The following is a 25,720-nucleotide window of genomic DNA, read 5'->3' as shown; positions in this document are numbered from 1 at the left end:
ATGAATGCTACCAACAACCCCTGGTAATGCTATCTTTTTGTTTATTCCTCCATTGACTCCTTTCTTTTATTCTGGAAGAGGCAAATGTCCCATGGGCAGACAGGGTGGTCAGAGGACAACTGAATGGAGTCAGTCCTCTCCTGCCCCCATTACAGTTTCTGGGGACTGAACTCGGGCCACCAGGCTTATAAACACCTTTACAGATTGAGCCGCCTCACCAACCCATCACCTCGTCCTTTCTATCCCAGCATCACTATAAACTCTACTGCCTCCCTCTTGTCTGATGGAGGCCTCGAATCTCACAACCTGTTTCCTACTTCTGCCAATTCTAAGCAAGTCTGTAATTAACTTCTAAGTTAATCTTATTAAACCAATTCAAAGGCATTAATGACTTGGTGGTTAAGAACACTTCCAGAGAACACATGTTCAATTCCCAGTACCCACACGGCAGCTCATAATCATTTGTGACGCCAGTTCTCGGGATCCAACACGGTCTTCAGGCCTCTGAGGGTGCTGCGTATGCACATGTACACAGATGTATATAAGCAAACACCCATACTAAAATTACTAGGTCAGTGCACTGACATGCACTTCATAAACGCTATATAGTTTTCAGCTAAGGGCTGAGAATAAATACTTTACTCACTAAATCTTATATCTCTGATAGTCTTTATTGTCTCTATACAAACTCCTGAACTCACATTCCTTCGGTCTTGCCATGTACAAACAAATACTTCAAAGTAAATAAAAGTATTGGAAGGAAGGAAAAAAAAAACTCATCAGGACTTATTTAAATGGGGGGGGGGATACTAGAAAGGTAGCTCTTAAGAGCACTTGCTGCTTTTCTAGAGGGCTGGAGGTCACTGCTGATCACCCACATTTGCCTTTAATTCCAGTTCCAGTGGATCTAACACCCTCCTTTGCCCCAAAAGCATCTTCAAACAAGTGGCATACACTTGTACAGAACATACCACATAAGTAAAAATAAGCCTTAGAAAAGGGGGGGGGGGGGAGGTGTAGGACAGGCAGGGGAGGAGAGAAGGGGCTATAAAGATGTAAAGTGAATAAAATAAATAACTGAGGAAAAAAAAGAAAAAACAAGTCAATTCATTCACAGTATCATCTTCCTATAAGATCCTTTCAAGTTCCCTAAAGATTACAGACTAAACTCTAAAGCCCCCTAAATTCCAGTACTCATTCTGGGGTAGCATAACTCTGGTAACCCCCAAAATGAAACATACTGTTGTATAGTCTCCCTCCCATAATGACAACACAGACTGACTGTGACAGAACTGATGCTGTGCCAGTTCAAAGGCCAGGCCCAAACTATCGGAGCAGAGTCCATGTCCCTCCTCTTGAACGCTTGCTTGTTCTTGAAAGTTCCTCCTTTGTGTTAATCCTTTCTCTTAGAAAACACTAACAATGCAAGTCAGCTTCTGTGTAATTTAATTGGCAAATGTTCCACAATGATCTTAACTAGAAGAATGTTCCCTGTAAGTCCCTACAGCAATATCTGTACCTCTCCCAAAAAGAAACAAAGTGAGTACCTGGAAGCAGTTATTACTCCATTCTCTGATGTTTGCTGGCACTCAGCATGCACCAGCGCTGGCAATACATGCTGCTGTGTGCACTGCAGTACACGCTGACATGACTCTAAACGCCTTTCTAAGTTACTGCCCTCATTCGAGAAAGGGAACCAAGGCACAGGAAACTTGTTGAAAATCATACTGAAACTGAGTCAAAATACAAACCCAAATATTCTTACCCTTTAGCTTATGCTATCAATTACAAAATGAATCCCAGTCTCATGAAATGTGTATTCTAGCAGTAGGGCTAGTGAGATGGTGAAAGTGTAGCAATACTAAAAACTTACAGGAAAATCAGTAGAATTAATTCAAAGATGATGATGTGAAGGAGAAACTACATTCTGATAGCGATGAGAACTACTAACTGGTTCTGTGCCTCTCCATCAACGCAGTCAGGAAAACATCTGGGAAAGGGCTGAAATACCCAGAAACAGTAAAGCGAAGACAACTCCAGGTGAAATAACAGTCAGACCAGAGGTTATAATTTCAGCAAGTTTCTGGAGAAAAAGCCAACCTGGCTGCAAGAATGGTGCAATGTGAGAAATGTGTGATAAGACTTCAAAATTAGTTGAGGCTCAGACAACAGAAGGCCTCATAGGCCAACAAGGTTGACACTGAGTAACACTGGAAGGCTTTAATCAAGATAATGCATTACCTGGTTTGAGTTTTGAAACATTAACTCTGCCTATTCTATACCTAATAAAATGGGGTGGGGGCTGCACACATAGCTCAAAGGTTAAAAGCACTGGTCAGGTTAGATTCCCAGTACTCACATGGTGGCTCACAATCATCCGTAACTCCAGTTCCTACATCCTCCTCTGACCTCTAAGAGCACTGAATGCATATGGTACACACACATACACGCAGGCAAAACATTCATTCATACACACACACACACACACACACACACACACACACACACACACACAAAAAACCTCACAAAATTTAGAGGGCCTAAAATAGAAGCAAGGAAAGCAACAGAAAACAACTACAGTAATTCCTGTGGGGATTATGGTAAACAGTGGCAGCATTTACTAAGATGGAAAAGATAAACATGTTTTAGAATCTATATATATATTTATATGCATATATATATATTCGAAACACCTATTTAACAGCAGGAGCAAGATGCAAAAAATAAAGATATAAATTTGAAAATCACCTCATTCATATCAAGTTCAGCTAGAGCAAATGGAGAGAGAAGGTTGGAACTAAGCCTGGCTCATGTCAACATTTAGAAGCCAAGCATATTAATTACCCCGTCACCCTTGTAGAGCACAAGTTCTTTAAGAGGCAGGACAGTGTCTTTCCTATTTCTGTGGTACCTGTAAACTTGGCCTAGTACCAGGAACTCAGATGCTCAGAACATTTTAATGAGCGAATGAATACAAGTCATTACATTTCTTGAGCTTGCACTGAAGAAATATATTTAAAGATAAAGGCAACATTCCCTCATATCTATCAGGTATGTGTATCATGTGTATGCATGGTGTCCCAGAGGAGAGCATCAACTCTCCTGGAACTGGTAAATTTCAGATGTGTGAGGTGCTATGTGGGTGGTGGGAACTGAGTCAAACTTGGGTCCCTGCAAGAGCAGTAAATGGTCATAATTGCTGAGCCATCTCTTCAATCCTACAGTATGTATTCTTTCTACGTTTCTTTTATGGACAAGGAAACTGAGACAGACATACTAAGCAATATGTCTGAAGCCACAAAGCTTCTAGGTCTTGAGGCTGAGATTTAAACTTGGGCATTGTTAGTCTTGAACCTCGATGTTTAGCCATTACACTGCACTGCTGAATGGTAAAAAGTCTCATGGTGCCATTCACCCATGTGACAGTTAAATAAGTTTTCATGATTTGGCATAGAAACAACACCAATATCCTATTTCAGTGTCCTTTTTGCTATGAACTGAACATCCTTCTTTCAACTGCACTGTACTTTCCTGGTTCTCCTTCACCATCTCTGACCCACAGCTTTTCCTTGTTCTTGACTAGCTTTTAATTCCTCTTCTAACTAATCCCTCATGTTTACTCAAAGCTCTGGATTGATGTGTTTTTAAATGCCACCTCAAAGGAGATGACCTTATTTATTTTCAGTTCCAACCTCCTTGAGCACATAGTCCACGATCTCTCTGACCTTTTACTTGAGATGTAAAGGTCATTTAATGATGAGCTCATGTTTTTACACTCAGCTCACCTCTATTTCTCCTTACAGATTATCTTTGTCCACACCTCCAGCCATCTAGTTGCCCAGTCCAGAAACCTGAGAGTTCTGTGTGTTGTCACCAAGCTTTATGGCCTTCTGTAGGGATGAGACACTGCAAACCAGGCTGGCCTTGAACTCAAAGCCTCTATACTGGGATTACAGATGCCTGTCTAGCCCTGCTACAGTTAAATATATCTTCACTTCTGTTTGTTTCTTTCTGTACAGATAAAAGCGCCTATTCTTTTTCACTTATATGATTTATAAACCTCAGCCTTTTTTTTAATCCCTTCAGTTTATTTCCTTATAGCATCCATGTTGAATGGATGCACAAAAGCCAACAACCTCCTAGAAAGTCATGATGATGGGCAACGCATATGATCATTTGGTTTCTAAAACTGAGGGGCACAAGCAAGTTGAAATACACAAGACCAGTTCCTAGCCTGAAACTACACAAGTAGCTACCAAGTGCTATTTTACAAACACTTAGAGCCCAAAATCCTCTCCATAGAGACAAACAAACAAACTGGACTTTCTCATCATTTTCCAACTGTTAAAACAATCAAATATGGCTGGTCATAATGGTCACCTTTAATCCCAACACTTGGGAAACAGAAAGACAGATCTCTGTGAGTTTGAGGCTAGTGTGCTCTACAAAGTTAACTTCCACAAAAGCCTTGTCTAGGAAAAAAAAACAAATTAAAAAAAAAAAAAAAACCTAAATAAATAAATAATAAAAACCTAACATCTGATGGAGCTTTTGTATCAAAGAAAATATTGTTTCAAACTCATGATCTATCAGGTACCTTTCTGCAGAGTGATGATAATGCATTTTGGGAACAAGCAAAGACATAACGTAGAATGTGAGATCCCATGTCAGTAACAAGTGAATGCCATTACCATCTGTCAGTTTCTGAGTAAGTTACAGGAAATAAGGTGTCAGACAAGCTAATTCTTTATGGATAAATATTCATATTACATCATCACAGCTAGTGTTCATTTGCACCTTCAGAAGAAACTGCCACAAAAGGGAAACAAAAACATTCAACTGATACATGAATTATGGAATAGCTTTTTAAAATGTAAAAATATGATGAAGCTTCTGAAATGCTTGATATTTATGGACTCTGAAGGCCCATTCCAGATACAGTATTTCTGATGTGACTGAAATCAAAGAGGACGTTTTAGGAAAAGTAAAATACAATTAAGAAGTGTGAGCAGTCCTGTACAGATGGCCTGATCCTAGCACAAGATGTTAACAAAGCAGGTTTTGTGGGGGAGGGGGAAAGCCTGCATTTTCTATGCTATAATTTGGCTGACCACACCCCTCCAAAATGTTTTAAAGCAATGGGGAGGGGGCTTGCATTTAAGTGCCAGTAACATCCAAAAAGCAATAACAAAAATCTTTTAAACTTGTTTTCAAAGATCCTTCAGGAGTTATTCTGTTACTCTGATAAAATTTGGAAAATATGACCAGCCATATACTGAGGCAGTTTGTTTCCTACCTCAGAGATACTTTGCTCAAAGAAATTAACAGACAATAACTAGGCAGCATTTCAGTGTTATTCACCTAATAAAACATTTTTTACTTGAGACACAAGAAATGCTACACATATCACTGCTGTTCACAGAAGAGAAAATTAATTTTTAAATTATGATAGATAGAGCAACTCTTCTCTGTAAAATGATAAACTATCACCAAAAATAACCAAGGAAGGGCCAAATAACATCCTCTCTAAAATTCTTCAAAATGGCATACTTACAACAACACAAAACTATACCTATTTCACAAAGACCTCAGCATCTCACCAGTTAGCTGGAAACTGGAAAAATCACTTTCTCTTTTTAAATCCTGGCTCTTTAAAACAAAAGGGCTAAGATTTTCTGAGCTTTATTATTACCCTTTTGTTGAAGCAGTATTTTTTCATTCTTTCGGAATAATTCCAAGGTACAAACTAAGACAAAGACCAGTTACTCTTTACACACCTATTCCAAATCACGAAAGGACACTTTCTCAAAAACAAAGGTAATGAGACTACTGTAATGTGGAAAGTGAACTAAAAAGTTCACTCGTGTCGTTAAAATCATTTTATAAACCTGGTGAGATCATCTAGGCACGAAGCTTCCTGCTGGTAGCTGAAGATGAAGTCATTAGCAAGCCAGGATTTCCCTGTTCTTGGGTCAGAAGCTGTACCTACCAGATTCAGTATTGTTCAGGAGAGGTGGCTTTAAAAATACCCCGCTCCCAAAGCCTCCAAACCAAACCACGCCTTCCAGTTATCATTCGAATGGGACCGTTTCAATGTGGTACTGCTTAAGGATCAAACACGAGCCCACATTTTGTGGTCCTTTGGCCATGCTGGAGCCGAGATAGAGAAGCATGCTTTGGGTCTTCGACCTTTCGAGTGTTCTTTGACTACCAGCCCTCAATGCTTCCCAACACTCAAGTCACCCCCAGACACAGAGAGCAAAGAGGGATTCTTGACTTCCTGCCGCCGTTGTTAGAAGGAGAGGAAACCCAAGAGCAACTTTGGACGCGTGGAACAGGGCCACCACTGCAAACATATGTCACCCAGCCCCTGCAGTACAGTCGCGTCCCGCCCTGGGGGGTTTTCCTTGCAGCCCAGCCATCCCAGGTCCCCCGCAGTGTCAGCGACTCGGCCCCGCTCCTCATCCCCTGCCACCGACCCCACCTTCACCCTGCCGAGGCCCCCAACACCATATTGTCGGCCACCCAGGTTCCAATACAATGGAATGTCACTGCCCCGGACTCCGCGGCGCCCCGCTAGGCCTTCCGCGGAGTCAGTCCGAGCTCCCCAGATACTGACTTCAGCCTGCAAGCCCGAAACTTCACATGTGGGAGTCCGGTACCGAGAAGCGACTGCACCCCTCCATCCCGCCCAGCCTCCCCTCCAGCCGCGCTCCCCGACTCGCCCCAGGAGGGAATCCCGCACCCCGCGCCCCCTCCCTGCCGGGACCACCCGGCGGGAGTTGTCCACCGCCTCTCCCGAGAGCGATGGAGGGCGCCCCGAAAGCTCCCCACCCGTCCCGGGCCCCGAGCGGGGCGGCGCAGGGCCCCGACGCATCCGCGGCCTTTCCCGGCCCAGTGAGACCCCGCGCCCACCCTCTCTACCTGGCCTTGAGGCTGGGGCTGCTGCCGCTGCAGCCGGGGCTGGAGGCGGCGGCCGGGACCCGGGCTTCGTAGGCCCAGGCGGGGGCGGCGGGCTGCGTGGCGACGCTGGCGGGGGGCGCGGGAGGCTCGGCGAAGCCCGCGGGCGCGTAGTGCGCGTCCATGGCGGGGGCTGAGGCGGCGGGGGGCGGGCAGGCGGGAGGCGCGGGGAGGAAGAGGCGGTGGCGGGAGCGGCCCCTCACATGGCGCGGCCGGGGGGCGGGGGAGGCTGGGCGGAGGCGCCGGGCTGCGGCGGGCGGGCGGGCCCTCGGCTCGGACGTTAGGCGAGCGGCGGCGCCTGCGGCCGGGACTCGCGGCGGCCACGGCGCCCGCAGCCCAGTGGCCCCATGTTGCTGGATTTCCCAGGATGCACCTCCCGCGCCCTCCGCCCGCTCGGCGCCCCGCCCCCTCGGCGCCCCGCGCTTGGGGCTCGCGGAGTCGGGGCCGGGCGGGACGAGGGCTGCGCGGGGGCCACCCCTTAGCGGAGGAGACGAGGCCTACGCGGCCGGGCACCGGCGTCCTGCGGAGCCGGAGAAAGGCTGCCAACGCTGTGCCCGCAGTTCGTTACAGGGACCCAAACGCTCGATTCCCAGCTTGCGGTTTCTTTCTCTGCGTCCCAAACCACAGACAAGGAGCTGCTGCTTTACAGTACTCGCTTCCTGCCCAAAGTTTGCCGGGCTCGGAGGGTCTGGTTCCTGCTTCCTGGGGGAGATTTACTATTCAAATTGATTCAAATTCAAACGATTTTTTCCAGCCCTTGCTGAATGGGCCTTTCCCAGGGGCGCTTATTAACTGTCTCCACCCCCCACCTTGGGGATTTCCTCACTCTGGAGTTCACAATCTTCTATCCCAAGATAAATACTGCTTCATCATTGATTAATCCAACTACCATCTGGATGACTTTAATTACAATACATTTGAACTCACTACGCACTCTGTGCTGGCGTTTTCCGCTCAAGATTTGTAATCTCTGCAGGGCTCTGCCCAAACACTGCCTTATCTGACTTCCAAGCTGTGTGATGTGTGTAATTTAATGACTTTGAGGCTGTGCCTATCCGAGCTGTCTCTCCTTATGAGTAATGAAATTCAGGGATCATAGGAGTCTTTTGGCTCGTGAGCCATAAATTGAAAGTTAAAAGTAACCGGGAAGCTCAGATTTAAGAACTATCTCCCTTAAAAAAAAAAAAAAAAAAAAAAAAAATCAATATTGGTTTAACACCTATCACGTGCCTAGCAGAGAGATCTATCCCTCAAGATAAAGGCTAACAAAGGTGTTTAAGCCAATCAGACAAGCGTAGCGGAAGACCTAATAAAGTTAATACACTATCACTGGTGACTATCTGAACTTCCGTAATACTTCGTATTATGTCTGCTATCCCTTCCGAGACTGATTTTGTTCAGCAGGACTACGCTTTCCTCCCGGCTCCTACGTCCTTTTGTTTCTATGCAGTCTTTAGTTTAAGCCCTTGGCAGCCCTTAAGGCAGCCGAGCACCTGGTAGGAAAGCAAAAAAAAAAAAAAAAAAAAAAAAAGTAGAGGTTATTTACAAATGAATCCGAAGGTGTGGACACAAGTGACCTTTGCCAGTTTCATGTTAATCCTAGAAAGCATTTACCAAGGATATCTTTGGAAAGTGGTTTTCCTTGGGGAAGGAATTTGCCAAATCTCAGACCCTTCTGAGAAGTACCTCAAATATCCTTTACAACATTTAGTTTTCTTCCAGCCGATGAGAGAGACCTGGAACTTAAATGAAACAAGTTTTCACAACTAGCCATTATATTTACAAGTACTTTTACGAGCTAAATTTTTGTCTCCGTGGAAAGTGTAGGAAACTGAGTGGCATGCTGTAAATGTTTTATGGAACTTAGTTTAAGATACCCACAACTGGTACTCAGGGTGAGTTTACAGAAAAAAACTCAAACAAGCGCCCATAAAACCTTTATAGTCTCTCACACCGTTATGTAGTTTGTTTATGCCACATATATCAGAGAAAAGACGTTAAGGAAAATTTTTAGTATTTTGAAATAATACTGCTCCTATCACCCTATGTTCCTTTGCCTGCTGAATAAAAACTTGTTTAACTTAAAATCAATACAAGAGTATTCTCATCTGTTAGATGTCTGTGAATATCATTTAATATCTTACTATAACAAATACATGCTTTTATAGAGCACAATGTGGTTCTCCAAAAAAGGTAAGCAAATCTTTTAAGATGAGAAGGCCATGTACACTTGACTTTTTTTTAAATTTTTTAATGACTTTTTGTTTTTTTAACTTATTTAATTTTTTATCTTATGTGCATTTAGTGTGAAGTTGTCAGATCCCTTGAAACTGGCATTACAGACAGTTGTGAACTGCCATGTGGGTGCTGGGAATTAAACCCAGGTCCATTTGGAAGAGCAGACAGCACTCTTAACCACTGAGCTGTCTCTCCAGCCCCTCCATTTACATTTGACTTTTGAACTCATTCTGAATGAATGATCTTCAGAAGGATGCCCCAGCACTGCAAACTTTTTACATCTGCTTCAAGTCATGCCTAACCAAGCTATTTCAGGCCTTTTCCAGGACCAGAAGTTGGGGGGAGGGGCGTTGGAGTGTTGTATCTCAAAGATAGTACTTGTGCCCTGGATTACAAAATAATTAAAAATATGACAAGGTAGTTTGTTTGCTTTAAAAAAAATAAGGCTTTTTGTCCAGGATGGGCACAATCCTTTAATCCCAGCAGGAACATCTCTGTGAATTCGAGGCTAGCTTAGTCTACAAAGCAAGTTCCGGAACAACCAGTGCTGTTATACAGTGAGACCTTGTCTTTGAAAACCAAAAATAGGCCAGGTGCAGTGGTGCAGGCCTGTAATCCCAAACACTCGGGGAGGTAGAGGCAGGCAGGACAGCCAAGGCTACACAGAGAAACCCTGTCTCAAAAAAAAAAAAACAAAAAACAAAAAACAAAAAACAAACCAAAACAAACAAAAGAAAGAAAACAAAAAATAAAGCGTGGTGGTGGTTCATGCCTTTAGTCCCATCACTCAGGAGGCAGGGGCAAGAGGATCTTTGTCATTTCAAGGCCAGCCTGGTCTGAAGAGCAAGTTCCAGGACAGCCAAAGCCGTCTCGAGAAGTCAATCAATAAATAAAAATGAGGCTATTATTATTTTATGTGCATGAGTGTTTTGTATGTCTGTGCACCATGCATGTGCATGGGTGTTTTGTATGTCTGTGCACCATGTGCATGCCAGGGGCCAGAAGGGGCCAGAAGACAGCATCCAATTGCCTGGAACTGGATTTTTAAAAGCAATTTTGAGCTGCTGTGTGGGTGCTGGGAATTGAACTCAGGTCAGGTCCTCTGGAAGAGTTAGTCAGTACTCTTTAAAAATCCTTTTTTTTTTTTTTTTTTTTTAGTATAAAGCACTAACTCATTACCTCCTTAAAGACTCATTTGAAATGATAAACCTTCCATGGTGGTACCCCAACACCTCCAGGCAAAATAAGTTACTTAGATTTCAGTTGTTCTATGATGCTTTATTTTTTTTAAAGATTTTTTTTATTATGTATACAATGTTCTAGCTGTATGTACACCTGTACACCAGAAGAGGGCAGCAGATCTCATTATAGATGGTTGTGAGCCAGCATGTGGTTGCTGGGAATTGAACTCAGGACCTCTGGAAGAGCAGCCAGTGCTCTTAACCTCTGAGCTGTCTCTCCAGCCCGTGGAGAGACATAATTACCACTATGTGTTTTATTCATTTATTGGTTGGTTGGTTATGCTTCCCAAACTGGCCTGGAACTCACTATGCGTTATAGCTCTGAATGAAAAAAATGAAATAAAAGGAAGAGAGCATGACTACTCCTAAAGTATGGAGAAGATTTTTATTGTAGATATAAAAGAGAAAGCAGGCAGAGGGAAGAGTCCAGGCTGAACATGGCTGACAGACTAAACTAGACCAGGAGAGGAGAAACAGGGAAGGTGAGCAAGACAAGCACCCAGGACCAAATGAAGGGGCAGGGTCCAAGAGACCGAGAGGCCCAGCTAGGCAAAACAGCTAGGGAATAGAGAAATGAGAGTGGGCGGGGGTAACCAAAGCCCAGCCTCTTGAGAGGAGAGGTTTAGAATAGGGGGCAGGGTGAGAAGGGCTGGGAGGAGCCACAGGTACTGAGTGAACACCGGAGAGCAGGACAGTGTTCAGTCAGCCATTTGTCCGGCATTTCTGTGACCCAAGAAGTTCCGACAATCTTCTTGCCTGTCTCTCAAGCTGCCACATGGCTCTAATTTCTGCTGTAGTTAACGCTAGCACTGAATCGCAACTGGTTGTAACCCACCATTTCCCCCTCCCAGATTGCGGGTTCCATCAAAGCAAGGGATACATGGCGGTTTCACTAGAAACCGCCCCCACAGGCTAATAGATGTTTGAATGCTCGGTTATCAAGAAGGCACTACCTGGGAAGGGCTGGGAGGTGTGGCCTTGATGGCGTAGGTGTGACTTTGTTAGAGGAAGCATGTCGTGGGGAGGGAGGCAGCCTTTGAGGTTTCAGAAACCCAAGCCAGGAGCAACGGCTCTCTTCCCTCTGTCTGCCAATCTTGGTATAGAGCTCTGAGCTACCTCTCCGGCACCATGTCTGCCTGCACGCTATCATGCTTCCCGACATGATGCTCAATGAACTAAACCTCTGAACCTGTAAGTCAGCCCCAACTAAATGTGTTCCTTTACAAGAGTTGCTGTGGTCATGTTGTCTCTTCACAGCGATGGAACACTGACTAAGACAGGCTGCTTTTAATTCACTGTACCTCTAGCACTAAGCCTCTCTAGCCCCTTCTATTAACTAGCACCTGAAATTTTGCGGAGCACGACCTGGGTTGCCATAGATATCCTGGGAAATTGCGGTTTCTTTGTAGACTCCTTACTCATAATAAGAAAAGAACTTGAAAACAGAAATAGGAGCTTGGAAACAACTTTAATAATGTTTAAAGCAAACCCTCCTCAGCAGCCGCCTGGAGAAGGAAAAGAAACAGAGAACCATTCAGTTTGTAAGTAGCCACATGGTGGAAGTGAGGACCAGGAACGTCAGAGAAAAAAGTGAGAAAATTCAGAGTATTTGGGAAAGCATGCCCAGTCATAAAGCAACATATGAGAAGAGGGGATAAAGAGATAGAGACGGGGGAGGGGGGGAATGTTTACAATTTTCAGAGTTAGGATGCAGAAAAGTGGGCAGACCTTAACAGAGCTGAATGACTGTAGCTCCGTAGGTAACTGCACAAGAGACAGCGTTGAGAATGAAAAGTAGGTTATTCATGTAAAGGGATAATTCCTCCTATCTCTTTCACAAGGCATGAAGTGAATCAGGTGATTGACAGGTCTAGCTGGAACTCTTAACCTTTTTAGTAGCTTGGAATGTTAGGTCATGTGTTTCAGTGCTTGGTCAGTGTTTAGTGGACCTGTTTAGGAAGGATTAGAAGGTGTGGCCTTGTTGGAGGAGGTGTGGCCCTGAGGATGGGCTTTGAGGTTTCAAAAACCCACACCATTGCCATTCATAGTTAGCTCTCTGTCTGCCTTGTGGGTTTTTTTTCTCAACACATAAGCTCTGAGCTACTGTTCCATTAGCTTAGCATGCCTTGTTCCCGTGATCTGTGCCCTGATGATCATGGACTCACCCTATTAAGCTACAAGTAAGCCCCCAATGAACGCTTTCTTTTATAAGCTGCCTTAATCATGGAATCTCTTCACAGCAGTAGAAAAGTAACTAAGACACTTGTGAAGAATTAAAATGTCCAAACTTCCAAGTTTTCAATGTATGAAGAGAAAGAAGTACAGCACATTGACAGATTTTGACACTTTAAGAACTAATGCTGCTCATGTAGTTTGATGACCCCTCTCCTTTCTGTCCGTAGTTAACTTCTCTTTAAAAATGTGTGTGTGAAGATGGGTAGCAGTGGCACACACCTTTAATCCTAGCACTCAGGAGGCAGAGGCAAAAGGATGAGTTTGAGGCCAGCTTAGTCTACAGAGTGAGTTCTAGCACAGCCATGGCTCCACAGAGAAACCCTATCTCAAAAAAAAGTGTTTGTGAAGCCAGGCACGGTGGAGCATGCCTTTAATCCAACACTCAAGGAGGCAAAGGCAGGTGGATTGCTGTGAGTTCGAGGCCAGCCTGGTCTACAGAGTGAGTCCAGGACAGTCAAGGCTACACAGAAAAACCTTGTCTCAAAAATAAATAAATAAATAAATAAATAAATAAATAAATAAATAAATAAATAAATAAGAGTGTGTGTGTATGTGTATGTGTATTTTGCCTGAGTGTGTCTCTATACATAACACATGGTGCCTTGTACTTGAGGGGGCCAGAAGAGGGCATCAGATATCCTGGAATTGAAATTATAGCATTGTGTGCCACCATGTGGATGCTGGGAACCGAACCCAGGTACTCTGGAATTGCAGACAGTGCTCTTATCTACTGAGCCATCTCTCCGGCACCCAAATGTAGATGATATCTCAAGGAAAATACTGTGTGTCCACATGGGGAGCCTCAAAGTACTCTGCTCTGAAGAAAACTCTGAAAGCAGCTCTCTGCGATTTTTAGGAAGCGTGAGCTTTTGCTCTTCTCAGAACATAGGTATACCGTGAAGTTATGTTAAAGTGAAAGAGCAACACAATGCTCTGCATTTCCCACTCTGCTCCCATTCTAGATGAAATCATTATGTTGACTGATAGGAAGCCTGGGGTGTTAGACCAAAGAGGTTATTGTCTTTATTTTGTAAGTAACAAGCTCAACAGTCTATGACTTCCTGTCTGGCCTGTTTTCTTCTTCTTTTAGATTATTGCATTTAGCCTGGTGTGGTGGTACAGCCAGGAGTCCCAGAACTGAGGAGATAGAGGCAGGTAGATCTCTGTGAATTCCAGGCCCAGCTTGAGCTATACAAAACAAGTTTCAGATCAGCCAGGCCTACAGTGAGGCCCAGTCTCAAAAGCCAACAATAATGGGGATGGAGAAGTGGCTTAGTATAGTTAAGAGCATTTACTACTCTTGCAGTGGACCAGCGTCTGATTCCTAGCACCCACATGGTAGCTCATAGCTGTCAAAGTACTCATATACATGAAAATAAGTAAATCTTTTTTTTTAACTACGAGTGTGTGTGTGTGTGTGTGTGTGTGTGTGTGTGTGTACAATGTATATGTGTGAGTGGGCTCCACTTGTGTCATGGTACTCATATAGAGGTCAGAGGACGATTTGCAAAATTATATTTTCTCCTGCTACCAACTGGGTCTTTTGATCTTTAGGTCTTTTGGCTTGGCATCCAATACCTATTCCCACTGAGCCATTCTGTAGGCTCATGTCCAACTTTTTTGATATTGCCACACAACACTGTCTTTTACAAAATTTTCACTTGAGAATCACATAGTCAATTTTTAAAACCTGCCCCCAATGTTATAACCTTTTAAGTATGTTTGCAGTTGTGTGTATGTGTGTGTGTGTGTGTGTGTGTGTGTGTGTGTGTGTGTGTGTAGGGAGGGGTTTATTATAGCTATTGTGTTAGATACATATGCCTTCAAGGTAACAGAAGGATTCAGTTGGAGAGAACCGCAGAACCCCACCTTTTTTGAGGTGGCTTTTTGTTGTTGTTGTTGTTGTTCATTAACTTACTGGGAAATGCAATATTTGGAGTTGCTTGATTAGAAATATAGTCTAGGGCTGGAGAGATGGCTCAGTGGTTGAGAGCACTATCTGCTCTTCTAGAGGTCCTGAGTTCAATTCCCAGCAACTACATGTTGGCTCACAACCATCTATAATGAGATCTGGTGTACTCTTCTGATGTGAAGGCATACATGCAGATATTGTATACATAATAAATAAACAATCTAAAAAAGAAATTTAGTCTATAAATCCATACATTTCCTATTTTACTAATAGACCAACCATAGTGTAGAAAAGATTGAAAAAGGTCATATTTCAAATTTTATTTTGAGTGATTTGTTTGAGAGAAATGGGTAGATTACGGTGAAGGGGTTTAGTGTTCTATTTTCTTTCTTATATTGAGGGGTACTGTCAGCTCTGACTTTGCCACCACAACCCTTAATTTCAATCTTTCTTTTTTTATTGAAAAATTTTAAAGACTTTTTTTATGTGGATGAGTGCTTTATCTGCATAGCAGAAGAGGGCATCAGATCCCAGAATAGATGGTTGTGAGCTACCATGTGGTTGCTGGGAATTGAACCCAGGACCTTTGGAAGAGCAGACAGTGTTGTGCCCGATTCATGAAAGCCCAAAAGACCAACAGGAGTTGAATCTGTTGCAAAACACATGAGGATCTTTTTATTACAAGCTAGCTTGGGCTCACACCCTCACCACCAGAGTGGTTGAGAGCAGAGAGCCTCGTGCTCAGGTTAGGTGGTTGATTTATAGATTCCAGTCCCTTCCAGCATGCCCAAAGGAGGGGGATTCCTGCCTGGCAAGTGTCTATGGTTAAAACACAAAAGGGGATGTTGCATTTTGAATTGATTGGCTATAGAAAGGCCCCCAAACCATTAATGGTCTGTCTTTCCTTGACTGTCCCAGGGGAGACAGGCTTGTTTCCTAGCAACTGTATCTCTAGTGAACAGGAAAAGAATGCAGTGAGGAGAAAAGACATGTCTCCACCTGGCTAGCCTTTGTTCAGGCTTGTGCTTTAAACTTTAAACCAACCCCCCCCCAAAAAAACTAATTTTGAATCCTTTGGTCTCTCAACAGTGCTCTTAACTGTTGAGCCATCTCTCCAGTCCCTAATTGTAATCTCTTAAACCAGCATTGAGAATTAAAACAACAGAAATGAGACAGACAGGGTGATACACATTTATGGTCCTTGATGAGGGACTGAGGCACAGAGAATCACTTGACTAGAAGAGTTTGAGGCCAGCATATGAAATATAGAGAGACCCTATCTCTTAAAAAAAATTCATGCTGAAAATCAGAATAAAGTTCCACTATCATTTTCTCTGTCTCTAAAGCTTGCTCTTGTCAGTCATCTTTGGTGACTCTGTTGCTTGCTACAATCCCCAGGGAGACAGCAATGGAATTAAGAAAGATATCTCTTGAGGCCTGCCTCTTTGGAAGCATTCTTTGAGAAGTGGAGTTTCTCTAAGGTCTAAAGACTCAAAATCTTGTTAAGGATTACTTAATCAGCAAATGGCCTATGATAGTAATTTATTTAAAAGATTGATTTTTCACAATCCCTTTGCATAAGGATAGGAAAAGGTTTGCTTTCTCAGAACCTACTTATACTAATAGTTGTCCAATAAAGAGATAACATTGGAAAGTCTTACTGCAAGGACTGCTAAACAGCCCTACCTTGTGTCAATAGTTTGTACAACAGCTGTTAGAAATAATTCATAAACAATTTCCTCAATCTAAAACGTATCATTATATCGGTGATATCTTACTGGCTGATTCAGATACGGATACCTTAGAGAAAAATGTTTGACAAAGTAAAGAGAATTTTATCTTGCTGGAGACTACAAAGTCCTGCTGAAAAATTACAAAGAGGAAATTCTTTCAATTATCTAGGCTATGAGATGGGTTTACAGGAAATTTGACTATAAAGAGTACAAATCAGGGGATCAAATACAAACTCTTAGTGATTTTTAAAAATTGCTGGGAGATGTTAACTGGCTACGACCCTCAATTGGATTAAGTACTCAAGAGCTAAATCATTTATTTAAAACAAGGTGATAAGGACTTAAATAGTCCAAGGAAATTATCAGCTAAGGCTGAGAGAGAATTGGCTCTGGCAGAAAAGAGATTACAAGATGCATATGTGGGTTTCTTGAATCCAAAGCTGGATTGTATTTTAGTTATTTTGCCCTCTATTCATTCCCCTACAGAAATTCTTATGCAGAAAGAAGACAATCTCTTAGAATAGATATTTTAGCACACAAACAGAGTAAAAAATTAAAGACCTATGTAGAAAAGGATCCTGAATTGATTCTGAAAGAAAAAAAAAATGAGATTTTGCCAATTAGCAGGAATAGACCTAGCAGAAATTGTGGTACCTTTTCACTAATGCTGAACTTGCCTCATTATCAGCAGAAAATGAATATTGGCAAAGAGCTTGCAGTAGTTTTTTTGGGAGAGATTAACAACAAATATCCTAAAAGCAAGAGACTTCAGTTTACAGAAAGAACTAATTGGATTCTCCCTCATATGGTAAAAGGAACACCAATTTCTTAAGCCCTTACATTCTATATAGATGTAAATAAATCAGGAAAAGCAGGTTATAAGTCAGGAAAAATAAGTAAAGTGTCTCAGAGCCCTTATGATTCAGTTAAAAAAGCAGAGCTGTATGCCATTCTCATGGTAGTACTAAATTTTCCTCAATATCTTAATATAGTTACTGACTCTCAATATGCAGAAAGAGTTGTTTTACATATTGAAACCACTTCAGAATTAATTTCACTATTTATTCAACTACAACCAGTAATCAGCAATAGAAACCATCCATTGTATATAATACTTATCAGATCCCAGCTGAGTCTACCAGGCCCTCTAGCACAAGGTAATGATGAAATAAATTAATCAGCTATTAATAGGAAATACTCTAGAAGGCTCAGAATCTTATAAGAAACACCATGTTGACAGCAAAAGTGGGAAGAAAGATTTCTGTTACTCGACAACAAGCCAAGTAGATTATGAGGTGATATCCTACTTGTTCTTTATATAATCAAACTCTATCACCTGCAGGAAGTAATCCAAAAGGTACCCAAACAAATGAAGTTTGCTAAATGGATGTGTTTCGTTTTGCAGAGTTTGGAAAATTAAAAGTATTTTGCACCATACCATAGATATATATCCAGGATTTCAATGGGCAAGTGCTCTAAGTTCTGAAAGGCTGATTCTGTAATTACATATTCATTAGAAGTTATGTCTATTATGTGGATACCTGTACAAATTAAGACTAACCATGCCCCAGCATATATCTCTAGTAAACTGAAACATTTTTTAAAAATATTACAACATTAAAACAGGATCAGATGAATGGGGAGGAGGTCCCCCCTATCAGTGGACTTGACAAGGGGCACGGTGGAGATGAGGGAGGGAGGGACTGGGAGGGAATGAGGGATCGGGACACGGCTGGGGATACAGAGTTAATAAAATGTAACTGATAAGAAAAAAATAAAATTCAAAAAAATATTACAACATAAATCATATTACAGGTATGCTGCAAAATTCTACAGGCCAAGCAATTATAGAAAGATCTCATCATACTGTAAAAGCTACACTTAATAAGCAGATAGGGGTAATAAAGACCTCCAGAAATAGATTACACAGTGCTTTATTAACTTTAAATTTTTTAAATGCTAATGGAAAAGAAACAATGGCTACAGAGAGATATTGGATAGTAGGGGAAAAAACTGCTGAATTAGATCAACCTGTATATTTTAAAGATGTGTTGACCTCAGAATGTAAACCGGAATATGTGTTATGATGGGGAAGAGGTTTTTGTCTTTGTTTCCACAGGAGAAAAAAATCTGGGGATACCGTCAATGGATAAAGATGAGATTTGAAAAGAGATCTCCCAAATAAAGAGGGGTAACAGCTTGGTCATTCAGTCCAAATTAACTTATAAATGCTATCAAATGCCTTTCATCTGATCAGGCATGTTGTAGAAAATATGAATGCTAATAATGTTTATTGTTAAAAGCTTGTAATTATTAGGGCAGTTATTACTAATCTGCTACCCATCAATAAAAGACACAGACCTGTTGTATTTAAACAAGTCTTGTTTAAGCTACCTTGTTACCTCTCAGCCCCAAACTCCACGTCATTTGCTTTAATAATCCTATCTGGGCCACTTTCCATCCAATATCCCCATAAAATACTTGCACTTGCTTTCCATCTGGGTTACTTTTCTCCATGCCAATCCTCAGTTCTTCCTCCCGGGCCACAGGCTCTTTCCTATCCCACAGCAGCTCTGCTTCCTTCTTTGTCCTCTCCCTGTCTCTCTCCTTCCCTTCTCCTTCTGTCCTCAAAGCCTGAGAACCTTAGCTCCGCCTCTCACTTCTGCTCTGCCCAGGTGTATAGGCCTTTTATTTAGCCAATCAGGAATAATTTTAGAGGCAAGGCTACATAGCAGCGTTTGGGGTACATGATAGTTTGCTTGTAAGAGACAACAAGCAGACCTCAGGGAACAAAATAATTAACAATCAAATACAAAACCCTAGACCATGTCATTATACAGGCATGAAAAATAAAAATAAAAAGTAATATTTTTGAATGATAATTTTCCAAAGGCACACTTGCCTTACTGACATGAAATAAAAAATGGGTTTTTGTTTTCTTTCTTTTAGATTTTATTTATTTATTTTATGTATGAGTGCTCTATCTGCATGTAGATGCCTGCATGCCAGAAGAGGGTATCATATTCCAATATAGATGGTTGTGAGCCACCATGTGGTTGCTGGGAATTGAACTCAGGAACCCTGGAGGAGCAGTGAATGAGTGCTCTTATCTGCTAAGCCATCTCTCCATCCCTGGAAAATGGGTTTTCTTTTAATAATTTTTATTTTGTGTGCATTAGTATGTAGGTGTCAGATTCCTTGGAATTGGGGTTACAGACAGTTGTGAGCTGCCATGTAGGTGCTGGGAATTGAACCTAGGTCCTTTGGTAGGGCAAAAAGTGCCCTTAACCACTGAGCCATCTCTCCAGCCCCCCCCCAAAAAAAATGGGTTTTCTTAAACCACATGTCTTAATTCCATCTTTGAATGTTAGACTGTAGATTGTTACCTGGCCCACACCATCTTTCTTTGTTTCTTCCTTCCTTCCTTCCTTCCTTTCTTTCTTTCTTTCTTTCTTTCTTTCTTTCTTTCTTCCTTTCTTTTTTTCTGAGACAAAGTTTTCTTGTGTAGCCTTGGCTGTCCTAGACTCACTTTGTAGACCAGGCTGGCCTCGAACTCACAGAGCTCAGCCTGCCTCTGCCTCCCAAGTGCTGGGATTGAAGGCGTGTGCCAACACTTGTAATGAAAGTTTTGATTTCTTTGCATCTTATGTAAGTGTGCTTTTGTTTTAACCCCACATGTGAGATTTTAGTTGGGCTATAGTTTGTCCACACCTGTTACCTGTCACATGTGGGGTGTGATCTTTGCCAGGTGTTAACGGCCTTTCACATGCTGCATGGAGAAGGGCGTGGTTCAGGAAAATATGAGAGCCAGAAAGGGACCGTGAGACCTTCAGTGTGGTACCCGGTATTGGTGTGTGGCATGGAACAGTTTGGAGAGACCAGAGACTGAGTGGCAGTTTGGAGCAGACAAACAGATGGAGAGAAACGCTTCGGGGCACAGTGGTGAGGAGGAGATAACTAGCTGCCTCTGTGGTTGACAGGGTTTGGTATAGAGTCCTAAAAGAACCCCTTGACCCTTACTAGTGGGAGAATTAAAGGGGTGTGCCCCCCTCTCCACTAACCTTTCCTCTGTCCTACTTAAGGTTGGGGGATTGGTGGGAGGGAGGTAGTGGCCTAAACACCCCAAATAAAGTAGAGTCTAGAAAAGACCACTACAGGTGGCTTTCTGCTATAACCACTGCCTGGCAAGCCTACAGCATCTTGGACATCAGGTCTTGAGTTTTCTTCTTAACTAAAAAGGATATTTTTGTTGTTTGGTATTAAAAACACAGTTAAGAAATTTAAAATGTTTTAAGTAAATTCAAAGGGTTCAACTACAGTTCAAGCTTGTTTTCTAAATCTCAAGGAGTTGGAATGATTTGGAGCTAAGAAAATATTTGAGTAGGGCAGTGTTAGCCCAGGCCTTTCATCCCAGCAGAGACAGTCAGATCAATAGAAGTTAGTTGTTTTCTCATTTCTGGAGTTACAGGGAACAAGGTGGTGGTAGTGCACACCTTTTATCCCATCACCCCTCGACAAATCTCAGATACAGCGGCTAATTGGTATGTTTGTATACTAGAGAAATCACATGTTTATAGATTATTATAAAAACCCTCTACAGGGTTACTAGGAAGGCAGCTAATTTCCAGTGGGGACGGGAACAAAAAGCATCTTTTGCAAATGTTGGTACACTCATCTTTGTGCATTCAAACCTGACCAGTGCTGAACAAGGTGATAACCTAAGTATAGATGTCATATTTATTGGTGAATCAGCAACTGGGGACTCTTCATAAAGAGTCCACCAACATTTGCCTGTTGGCTTCTATTGCAAATACATTCTATAAACAGAGAATATTCTCTCTTCGAGAAGCAGATCTGGACATTTTTGAGGCACGGAGAACCTCATACTCAAGTCACTGCCATCCACTCTATATGGCGCTCCTTACAATGATGGATTGAATTTACTCCAGGGCAGATCCTTCACAGGCTTAGCCATGGAAGGGAAGGTGTTACAGTGGAACTGGGACCGATCTGAACTGCTTCGTGACCAGGATGTGGTAGCCAAGGGGTCTCTACCTTCCCACACTGAGGAAATAGCTCAGTTGTCTATAATCCCCATCCCTAAACTGCTCCCTCCTCCCTCAAAAGAGGCACCTATTGAACTGTGGGGACAGACAGAATGGTCACAGCATTTGGCTAACGCATAGCTTACTGATGGTTCATCAACCACTGATGGAACCAAAACTAACGAAAGTGGCAGCCTATAGACCGGGGAATGGGATGACCAATACTGAGAAGGGAATCACAAAATCGGTGCATCACTATTGGCTATAAGACAAATAACTAGGAAAGCAAAACGAAAATCTCTATTCTTCTGCAGTTCATGTGCAATCAAAATGGAAAACCACTACCTGTCAGATAAACGGCAAAGATACCTGGTCGTAGGAGGCATGAATGCAAATGGCAAAACCTAGCAAAGCTAGCTACAAGACATTTTATGTAGCTCATGATAGACAGGACACCTGAAAATACTGCACTAGTAGACAAATTGACATCATGTTTAGTTAAAACTAGAATATTAGAATTTTTCCAGGGAACAAATTCATAATAAATCTGCAAAAACTTGAAAGTTTATGCCTAACACTAAAAAATTAGGGGAAATAGAAAACCTAATTAAATCAGGACAATCCTATGAGAATAACTGCTATAAGGAATCTATAGCCAGGTGGTGGTTCATACTTTTAATCCCAGCACTTGGGAGGCACACACGGGCACATGAGAATTACAGTGACTTAAAATCAAAAGCTGCTTGGAAAAGGCAGCCTGAAATTTAAAGTGAATATCCTTTGTGACCTAAAAAGAAATACACTTAAACTTTAAATTTATATATAAAGAGGAAAAGGAATTTAGGTATATTTATCCATACATACTAAGATATATTTAGTTTCAAATTTTCAAAATAATTTTTCAAAACTTCAATAGAAAGATAATAGTTCTTCTGTTGTCAAAAACATTTTGCCCTAGGAAAGACATAACTTGCCAAACAAACAAACAAACAAACAAACAAACACCATATAGTTAGGGTTGAGGCAGGGTTTTTGTTTTTATCTTTCCAGGAAAATAAAAACATCCAACTAAAGAATCTGGAGGGCTAGAGAGATGGCTCACAGGTTAGAAGCACTGGCTGTTCTTCCAAAGGTCCCAAGTTCAATTCCCAGCAACCATATGGTAGTTCACAACCATCTGTAATGAGATCTGGTGCCTGCAGGCACAAATGCAGGCAGGGCACTGTATAAATAATAAATAAATAAATCTTAAAAAAAAAAGAATCTGGAGACCACTACACAAATGAAGTCCCTGAAGAAAAAGAATGAAAAACGTCCCAAGAAAAAGAGTAAATTGACCAAGAGGTATCACAGCCCCCAGCTCATCTCTGCTGCCCTCTATAGACATAAATGGCAAATGGTCTTTATGTTGTTGCAATTCAATTAAAAATTAAAGCTGGCCTTGAAGTTGGAGTGTGGCTCTCTCCTTTTTCTAAAACCATGCATGCTTGTTAAAGGAAAATCCAAAATTTCTGTCTTATGTCAGAAGAGCCACTTGGTTTGGGACAGAGGAAAACAAAAAAAAATAAGAAACTATTCCATTGCCACCAATCTCATAATCATTTGGTTTTCATTTGACTCTTTAAAACTTTTCTCAAAGTACAAATATTACCTATTTCTCAAGGTACAAATAAAACCTATATTATATATATAGGTTTTATATATATAGGCATATATATATATAGGCATATATATATATATATATATATATATATATATATATATATATATATATATATGCCTATAAGGTATATATAGATTTTGCCATGATACTAGTAGTCAATTGTAGTAGTAGTGCTAATTGTAGTGCTAATTGTAACTTATCTAGCTTTCTGTATGTGTTTTCAGGTTTGAGTATGAAGTAGGTAACTAGGAACAAGTTTGTGTACCTAAGTCAGATGTACTTGGATCTCAGCACTTGGGAGGCAGAGACAAGCAGATCACTGTGAGTTCAGGGCCAGCCTGGTCTACAAAGCGAGTTCCAGGACAGACAGGGCTAAACACTTGTCTTGAAAAAAAAAAAAAAAAAAAAAAAACCTATGGTCTTCAAAACTTTCAGTTATCTGCTGAATATGACAGTTAAAATGTTTACGTTTTCTACAATAAACCATGAACTTTTTTTGTTTGGTTTTTCAAGACAGGGTTTCTCTGTGTAGCCTTGGCTATCCTGGACTTGCTTTGTAGACCAGGGTGGCCTCAAACTCACAGTGATCCAACTGTGTCTGCTTTCCTGAGTGCTGGGATTTAAGGCCCGTGTCACCCTGCCAGCTACAATGACCATTTTTAACAGTAACCTTTGAGGTCTCCAAGAAGATGATGGGGCCCTACCATGACAAATTCTCCTGGATTGTGGTAACAATAACCACTGGGAAAAACTGCCCCATGCATCTTCTGCTGCCAGGTTCTGTGTAAACAGTGGACACCTTTGGGTTGATTGCTGCATTCTTCCTAGCCAGGATTGCCAGGAACCTAACAAACACATTCCAAATATTAGCTCTGGACTATGAACTGCTCAGGACATTTAAATTGCTGAGTTCATAGGAGACTGACACAAACAATTTTCAGAACTTTGAACTCAAAAATACTTAATCCTAAAACTGCCGAAAACTACCACCCTGAACATTGTTGAAAGCTTGACAGAAATAGCTTCATTATTGTAAACAGTTTTACTGTATTAGAGTTAAAAAAAAAAAATCTTTCCTTTTTATTTAGACAAAAAGGGAGAAGTGTTGTGTGATATTTGATCACACTGTGAACCCTGAGATTGTGTAGTTTACTCAAAAAACCTGTTTTCAGTTGTGGTGTTGCTCAACCCTAGCACACACCTTTAATCCTTGACTATTTCAAACAAGATAAATAGAGTCAACTATAGGTCAAGAGGCAGGGCAAGCAACCAATTGACAGGGAGTAAACACTGGAAAAAAACAGAGAGGAAGAGGAAGTCAGGAAGATGGATAGAGAGACGCAGAGGAGGGACATTGGGTTTGAGGGGACACTGGCTGAGAAGGAAGGTCAGCTGGGTGCTTTCTCTGCCTCTCTGAGCTAGCAGCTTTCACTCCAGCATTTTGCTCCCAAGACTTTATCGGTAAAATCCAGTAATTGAGATTTTGTTAAAAACGACAAACCACCGCAAGTGCTCTCTGATGGGGTATATTGTGTGGAGGTGTGTCTCTGTGTATTCAATGGTTGATTGCTCAACCAGCAGAGAGCTGAGTACTAGCCAGATCTTGGAATTGTTATTTTTATGGCCCATCTCCAGGCCAAATACTTACTTATATTTTGTAAGTATTTGTCCTTCCTCACTTGTCTCTTGGTCATAATAAAGAGCTCATGGCCAATAGCTGGGCAGGAAGTGGGGGGTGGCACTTCCAAGAGAAAGGAAAAAAGAAAGCAAAGGCAGAGATTCGCCAGTGGACACAGAGGTGAAGGGAAGGACCAGAGTGGAGCAGAGAAGTAGAGCCAGCCATGTGGCAGGAGTTAGTGCCAAGAAGTAGTCAGGTTAACCCAGGAGTGGTGGCACACGTCTTTAATCCCAGCGCTCGAGGAGGCAGAGGCAGGCAGATCTCTGTGAGTTCGAGGAAGACTGGTCTACAAAGTGAGTCCAGGGCTGTCAAGGCTACATGGAGAAACCGGTCTCAAAAACCCAAAAAAATAAAATAAAATAAAAGAATTTGTTAGGTTAAGCAAGATAGATGGCTGGAAGACTGCCCCAGCTAAAAGGCCTAAGCATTAGAATATTAAAAAGCCTCTGCATCATTATGTATGCTGGCAGGTCTGAACGGCCAGCTATAGCTCTCCATCATGTCCTCCCACCATGATGAACTGACTGTATCCTCTAACTAAGGATCCCAATAAACATTTCTTTCCTTGAGTTGCTTTTGTTGGCTATTTTGTTTCAACAGTGGAAAAAAATAATTGCTATAATTAAACTGGTATACGCAAACAATACTTTTTTTTTCCAAACAAAGGCTCTCTATTTACTCTGGCTGTCCTGGGACTCACTAAGTAGGCCAGGCAGGCCGAACAATAGAATATTAGTTAACGCTCAAGAGAAATGAGTTATCAAGTCATGAGAAGATGTGGATGAACCTTAGGTGACTTAGTAAGAGCCACAACAGGATATCACTATGTAGCCATCAGAGCATAGCAATTACAAAAAAACCATTGTTGGCCAGGTTATTAAACCATGGGTATACTCGTATTTACACAAAAACCCTACAAATGGCTGCTTATAGTGTCTTTATTTACAATTTCCAAACCTGAGAGCAGGGTGATGTTGTTCAGAGGGTTAATGGATACACTGTGTCCATCCAGAGT

At 41.8% G+C, this 25,720-nt stretch overlaps 1 protein-coding gene across 1 annotated transcript in view; it reads right to left on the bottom strand.

The window, feature by feature from the left end:
* The window catches only part of Qser1 (glutamine and serine rich 1), a 60,980-nt gene extending 53,920 nt beyond the window's left edge, over nucleotides 1-7,060 (bottom strand). Inside the window, exon 1 of the mRNA XM_055599493.1 lies at nucleotides 6,925-7,060. The gene's annotated coding sequence lies outside the window, so the exon portion shown is untranslated. The remainder of the gene's footprint in view (nucleotides 1-6,924) is intronic.
* Between the last annotated feature and the right edge of the window lie 18,660 nt (nucleotides 7,061-25,720).

Source organism: Psammomys obesus, unplaced genomic scaffold (genome assembly GCF_907164565.1).
Source record: "Psammomys obesus unplaced genomic scaffold, mPsaObe1.curated_primary_1811, whole genome shotgun sequence".
In the NCBI taxonomy this organism is placed as follows: Eukaryota; Metazoa; Chordata; class Mammalia; order Rodentia; family Muridae; genus Psammomys; species Psammomys obesus.
The sequence above is the reverse complement of the archived record's forward strand: the minus strand, read 5'-3'. Positions and strand labels throughout refer to the sequence as shown.